A 7,795-nucleotide genomic window follows, 5' to 3' on the forward strand; every position below is an offset into this window, starting at 1 on the left:
TTTATACGATACAGTTTGTTATTTCAACACATGCATATATTGTTAAATGATCTAACCAGAATAGTTAGCATATCTATACCTAAACATTTATCAATTCTTTGTGATTATAATATTCAAGATCCTCTTGTCTACCTATCTTGAAATACACAATACTATATTATTAGCTATTGTCACCCTAGAGCACCAGAACTCATCTTCCTATCTAACCATAACTTTGTAACTTTGTACCATCTACCAATGTCTCCCCAGCCCTCTTTGCTCCCTTTCCTTGCCTCTGGTAATCACTATTCCACTCTCTATTTCTCTCTTTTTTTCTCTTTTTAACGTATTTTTCTTACTCGACCCATAATAATTGTATGTCTTTATGGAGTACAATATATTTGGGTACTTTCATACTGTGTGCAATGATCTTATCAGGGTATGTAGTATATCCACCACTTCAAACGTTTGTCACTTTGCATTGTGAACATTCAACATTACCCTGATAGCTATTCAAATATACATGGGACTTTGTTAACTGTACTCTCCCTATAGTACTATAGAACTCTAGATCCCATTTTTCCCATCTCTTTAATATTTTGTATTCATTGACCACCCTCCCTGAGCTCTAATATTACAACTTTTTGCTAGATTTTTTAAAGAGGAAAACACCACTGGCAACCATGCATTTATCTACATACTATATGTATATTAACATAGATAAACATAGACATAGACATAGGTATAGATAGACATACATGTGAGTGTGCTTGCAGATTTCTACTTAAAACAGAATTTGTAAAGTCTGTCTCTTCCAAATTCGATGCTCTTTAAAATTCACCTCTTTCCTTCCACTTATAACAGTTCAACCTGCATAATATTCTTTCATAACTCACATGAGCAAAGCTTCAATGAATCATTGGTTGTCCTCCTTTCCACCTTCCCAGGCTTGGCAAGGTCCTCCCCATAATTAAACCACTGCTAGAGTCCTTGGCAGGCAAAGGGAGTCAAATCTTCTCAAGCAGAGATAGCTGTACCCAATCTGAAATCCACATCCACTCCAGTGTACAGAGCAGTAACTCTTCCCCATGTAGTGCACTGCCACACATCACAGGCATAAAATAAATATCATTTACTTTTATATAGTGTCTTCTTAAGGATATCTTAAAGATGGAATTCTTTTGATGCTGTTCTCTTAGGGAAAGAATTCAGTTAGGAAATAAAATTCTTCATTCTAGGTATCTTGGAAAATGTCACCTTACATAAGAAAATTCGTCTGACACCCAAGTTCCTGTCCACTCCCTATTCATTTATTCTTTCTTTTTTTCTCCCTATTTTTTTCCTTTTATGCTCTCTTTTTAAACATTTCTGGAGCTGTTGTGATGTGCCAAGACCTTTGAGACACACAGGCAAATAGACTATTTTTTAAAGGTTATTACCAAAAGTCAGTTTCCAGGTGTTTAAATGTTAATGATTTAAAAGACATGAAAATAATGTATAGATGGTAAATCACTACATTTTTTATAATGCCCATGCAAAATTGTGATTGGGCAGTGATAAAATCCTGCCTTTTCTATGTTCTTTGTCTTATAAATAACTTATAAGTGCTAGAAAACTAAAATGATGCTTTAACTAACTTATCTGCCTCCGTGTGCTGCAATTACTTCCATGAGGACACTTATTTTTCAAGGATTTAAGAAGATTATTTAGTACTTTTTCAACTCCTGATTGATATGAAATCTATAATAAGAAACGGGCTTAGAAATTGAAAACATGTATAGTTTTCTGTTTTAAAAGGTAGTCACAGATCAAATAACAATCAAAAATAATATTTGCAACTTAAATCACACAGACAGGGTTAATATTCCTCATATAAAAAAAGAAACACTACAGATAGTAGGACTGGGTAAAGACTTTATGAATAATACCCCAAAAGCACAAGCAACAAAAGAAAAAATAGATAAATGGGATTATGTCAGATTAAAAAGCTTCTGCACAGCAAAGGAAACAATCAACACAGTAGAAAGACAACCTATGGAATGGAAGAAAATATTTACAAACTATACATCCCACAAGGGGTTAATATCGAGAATATATATATTACTCAAACAACTATCCAGTAATAAACCAAATAATCCAATCAAAAAATGGGCAAAGGAGATGAATAGACATTTTTCAAAGGAAGACATACAAATGGCCAACAGGAACATGAAAAAATGCTTAGCATCATTAGTCACCAGAGAAATGCAAATCGAAACCACATTGAGATATGGCCTCACTCCAGTTAGACTGGTCATTATTAAAAAGATCAAGAATAACAGATGCTGGTGAGGACGCAGGGAAAGGGGAGCTGTTTTGCACTGTTGATGGGACTGTGAATTAGCACAGCCATTATGGAAAACAGTATGGAAGTTTCTCAAACAACTACAGATAGAGCTACCATATGATCCAGCAATTGCACTTCTGTGTATATACCCAGAGGAATGGAAATCATCATGTCAAAGGGATACCTGCACTCCCATGTTCATTGAAGCTCTATTTACAAAAGCCCAAATATGGAAACAACCTAAGTGTCCATCGATGAACAATTGGATAAAGAAAATGTGGTGTACACAATGGAGTACTACTCAGCCATATAAAAGAATTAAATTCTGCCATTTGTAGCAACATGGATGAGTCTGGAGAAAATTATGTTAAGTGAAATAAGCCAGACAAGGAAACAGAAATACCACATGTTCTCACTCATAACTGGCTGCTAGGAAGGAAGAAAGGGCAGAAGGAAAGGAGGAAAGGAGGGAAGGGTGGAAGAAGGAAGGAATGAAGGAAAGAAAGAAAGAAAAGACCACAACAATATTTTGAACTTTCAGAAGGAGAGAACAAACCTAAGGATACTAGAGATGGGGGGACAGAGGGGGTTTGGGAAGTGGTAGGTCAGGCAAAGGGCATAAAGAAATATCACAATTTGTAAGAATGAATATGCTAATAATAAATTTAAAAATTAAAAAAAAAAGAATTCCAGAGTTGAGCCAAGAATACTCAAGATTTCTTACTAGCTCCATCACCTTCAGCAAGTAACTTAATCCCTCCAAGTCAATTTGCTTATCTGTAAATGGGGTGCTAACCATGTGGGGCTGTTGCAAAGATTCAATGGGAGAATCAATGGAAGTACTTAAAAAATAGCTGGCAATAAAGATTACTAATGTTAGCTATTATTTTTATGTAGTTATAATCATAGTATATTTTCCATTAAATATTCTGCTGATTTATTTTTCACCTAACTCGATAATGTAAATGCTGTTCATGTTGCTATATAGTTGCCATAATTAGAATGTTTGTTATCCATCTAGGCTATGGGTATATCACCATTTATTTATCCTGTCCTGTGTTGGATGTTAAGGTTTCTTCCAATTTTAACCTCTAAACACACAAACACACACATACACACACACAAATTAACATCACCATTTATGCAAATTTTCCTGCAATTTAGAATTATCAAACTCAGGAAACATTCCCAGAATGTTGGTTACTAGACAGGAATATATTTACACCTCTTGACAAATTGCTTCCTAAAAGAGATTTCTAAAAACTTACTACCATCAGCAATGTGAAAGTGTAGCCATTTCAATGCAACTTTTGTGCTGCCATTTTCAAAATAATATCTCATGGTTGTTCTACTTAGCACTCTTCATTACTCAGGATAAACCTTGTAAATGTTCGTTCACTGGGTGCATTCCTTCACATATAATGTTCAGTGTTTTTCTTTTCTTTATATGTTATTAGAACATTCTTAAGTATTTGTAAGCACTCTTTATGTATAAATGACATTAACCCTTTTTTCGTTAATTACCCTAGTGTACTGTTTCCCCTTTTAAATCATGAAGCAGAGTCATTTCTCCTCTTATGTGTTAAGGGCAGGTACATTTTGTTGCAGTCATGCCTTTGACCATGTGGAAAATAACGTAGTTGACTATGATATTTCTTGTCTCTGACAAATCAGTCACATCATTTCTGATCTTCTTTTCGAGCCAAAGTCTTTTCATCTGAGTTCATTCTCTTATACACCGCATCCCCCTGAAATTGCACCGAGAACCCATGATCAGATCATACCACCACTGATAAACCCTCTGCTGAGCATTATTGTTCCTTCAGGCATCTGGAATAGTTCTAATGTTCAAGTTCCAAATGTCAACAGGGACTGCATGCCACTCATTCTCTGAAGATGCTGCGTTTTATGCCCACCCATTACTTTCTGTTCACTGGTACTGATTCATACAGTGCACCAATTTTCTTTCATTTTTGTTTCTCAACTCCTACGGCAAAGTTTAGCACTACGAAACATGTGACATGACTTGATGATGAGGCAGCAGCTTCCTGCTGAAACTTCAGAGCAAGAGGCACTGGGTTTTTTTTTGTTTGTTTGTTTTTAAGAAAGCAAGCCATTGAGCTACCAGCTGTTCTCCTGAAAAAGATGTGGCAGCATTAGCTACGCAGATATTCTGCAGTTGTTCCCTGGCCATGATAAAACATTTTTTTTTTCTTTTTCTTTTTTAATGCTCAACTGCATGTGGTTTCCAGGAAATGGTTACAGATGCTAAGCTGTCCCTAACAATGACTAGTAATGAGACATGTCTGTAATGGACAAACTGAGTTGAGATGCCATATTCAGCCAATGTCAAGGTCACTTTGTTTCTTGATTCCTTCTACAATTACAGAGAGACACAGAAATAGAAGATATTGTTTTTTTAAAGGTTACAAGACATTAAAACATGCTTCACTCTACTGCCAAATACCAGTAAATGCCACTTAAAAGAAGTGTTGCCCAGACCAGACAGAGCAAGCATTCATTTGATCTTTTCCTCTCCCTGTGCACTGCTTTTCAGCAACATTATCCAATAACAAGCATCGAAAATTTGGATGGAAGTATGTACTAGGGACAGATTTGACTTCATGATGAGTTGTTATTCCCCAAAGGATGTGAATAGCAAGGACAAATGGACGCGTTTCTCCAGATGGCACATAGTAGGAATGGCTGAATTTGCACAGAAAAGTACATCACTCAACATTTATGTATCCAATACATGTAATCCCAAGTTAGTGCTGCCTGGTTTATAAGCATCACACAATCAGTAAAGCTACTCTCTCTCCCCAGTCTCCTTCTTGAAACCCTCTGCTGCTATGGAGCTTGGAGTACAGAAATGATGGAGAAATAATGACTGAGATGTGTTTTCTCCACGTCCATTCAAAGAGATTGGAGCTACCAGAATTTATCACAAAAATATTGGGAAAATTAAAATAGGGTGGAGAGAGAGAGAGAGAGAGAGAGAGAGAGAGAGAGAGAGAGGCCACGTAGTCACCCAATACAAACATCTGGGAATCTTGATTTATTCCTCTCTCCCCATCTCCCACAACCAATCACTTACTAAGGCTTGTGACTTCTATTTCCTAAAGACAACATCCAGGGATTCCCACTCCAAATGATCTCTTACCTAGCTTCCACAAGTCTGCTAACTGATTTCCCCACCTTCTGGCTCCTTCTCACATTTCAGCCCATTCATCCAGGCACCCACTCATAGTTCTAAAAGGCAAATGCACACATTTCTTTGATAAGGTTCCTTATTTTCCAAAACAGAACCTTTGCTTTATCTTCTATGAAGAATAAAACCCCAGTGTCATACAGGGATGGATGAGAGAAATTTGCTCAGCATGGTTGGGAAGCAATCTGGAAATCAAACTGTTTCTCAGGTATACATTCAATAGGGGTCCTGCTACTAGAAAGCACCATCTCCACCTTCACTTTCAGAGCTACTCAATGTTATCTAATCCTGAGCCATTTGGAGGTCTGTAGTCTAAATTAGGTTGCCTCTTAACTGTTTTCATTACGAGCTTAAGATGCTTCTTTCTCAGTGCCACTAAATCACTACTATTTGTTTCCAGCTTCCAACATTTTGTAGATGCTTCCTCCTCTTTCATTCTCTGTTGTTGTTATTTATGTCTTTAAAAAAAATCTGATGTTGTCATTTTAATGGGATTTTGAAAGGAAGAGAAAATATATTCACGTCTTCAACTTACCGTCTTTACCTGGAATCTATCTGCAACTTTTTTCTTTCTTTCTTTTTTTTTTTTAGATAAATGTAACAAAATAGTCACTCACAAAGATTCACAAGTTTGTGCATATAGTGTTTGCGTGGGAAGGGGAAAGGGAAATTCCAAAATTAAAAAAAAAATGTGGTGAGTCACACTGTCGTCCAAATATGAAATAGCTAGAAATCACTTTGTATTTTAATATGGAACTTGAGAACATGTCCCTGTAAAGAAGTTTATCAATTTTTATGCTGTTGAATCAGTAGAGCACACTAACAAAAAATAAAATAAAACATTAAAGATTCACCCATAGTGTTGCATTCAATGTCAAACTGTGTCTATTTTCCTTGAAGCTCTTCTGTATTATTAAATACATAATTTCATAAAGTATAACCTCAGGATAGTTTTCATCACTATCATTTTCAATTCTTCTGGAATGTTCTATCACATCAAATGTTATGATCTACTAATCCATTTCCATACTGTTTCCTTAGCATAAATAAAAATTCATGCTTATCATTGCGCTACTGTTGTAGACGATCTATCCTAATTTCACTATAAGTTCTGCAGCATTTGGCATTATCGTTCTAAGACCATGTTTATTTAACAGTGATAAGTTTATTTTTGTTATTTTTTATTTATTAATAATTTTAAATATTTTCTATCCAATGTCTCCTATAAAATTGTGGGGAGTGTTTATATCATCTCTCCTTTTACTACTTAATTATTAGTCCCCACAATTATCCATTGTGGGGAGTGTTTATATCATCTCTCCTTTGACTACTTAATTATTAGTTTTCTAACTGATTTGAATAAACTCTTCTTTCATTAGCCAGATGCCCACAGCATGTGGCAGGGCAGCAGAGGAGGAAAGACCTAACTTTCACTTTCTTTGAGTTCAGAAGTTAGTGAAGTACAGGCTGTTAGTTCAAGAGAAGTGGTGTTCTCACGAGGGAGACACAGGTAAGGATGTCATGCACCTGCCTGGGGAATTCCAGGTAGATGGAACAGTGAAATCAAAGGCACAGAGGCATCTTGTATTTAGGAAATACAAGAAATAAAGGCATTGACATCTCCTGCATTTATTGCAAGTAGCATCTTTCATCTTTTTTACTTTAAAAATTACTTAATATTTTTTCAATGCATGTATGTAGTCAAATTTGGTGATCAGACTTTTGGGTTGCTACCATTCCTTTAAAAATGATTCCAGCAGGATCTGGGCATTCACATTGATGTAGGCAAAGGCATCATAAAGCTGTCATGGCGAACACTCTTTCAGGGAAGTTATGCAAGCACATAAAAAACAAAACAAAACATTTTTTAAGCATAAGCAATCGATCAAGAAGTATTTGACTAAGACAATGCCGCATCAATGTTGTATTCTCAAAGTGCCTCTCAGAATGGTTTTGGCTGTCATACGTTATAATGGCAATCAGCATCACTGCTCATTATCCTGAGTAAAGAGTGCAGTCACTTTACTGTTAATGACAGACATGGAATGGGTCTGCAGGGACTGGATCTGGCTCCATTCCTGATGTAGAAATACTTTAATATGCAGGACTTTAAAAAATGGTATGGCCTTTATTGAATCTTCTTGCATTTAGACACGAGGAGTCACATTTTCTACCACATGCCCCTGAGGGTTTGATTATTATTTGGACAACACTTCCTTATTAAAGCATAGGTGAGGGAAAGGGATGTCAAATATACATTTGTTTGTTTTTTCAGGAGT

Source organism: Galeopterus variegatus, unplaced genomic scaffold, assembly GCF_000696425.1.
Source record: "Galeopterus variegatus unplaced genomic scaffold, G_variegatus-3.0.2 Scaffold35, whole genome shotgun sequence".
NCBI lineage: Eukaryota > Metazoa > Chordata > Mammalia > Dermoptera > Cynocephalidae > Galeopterus > Galeopterus variegatus.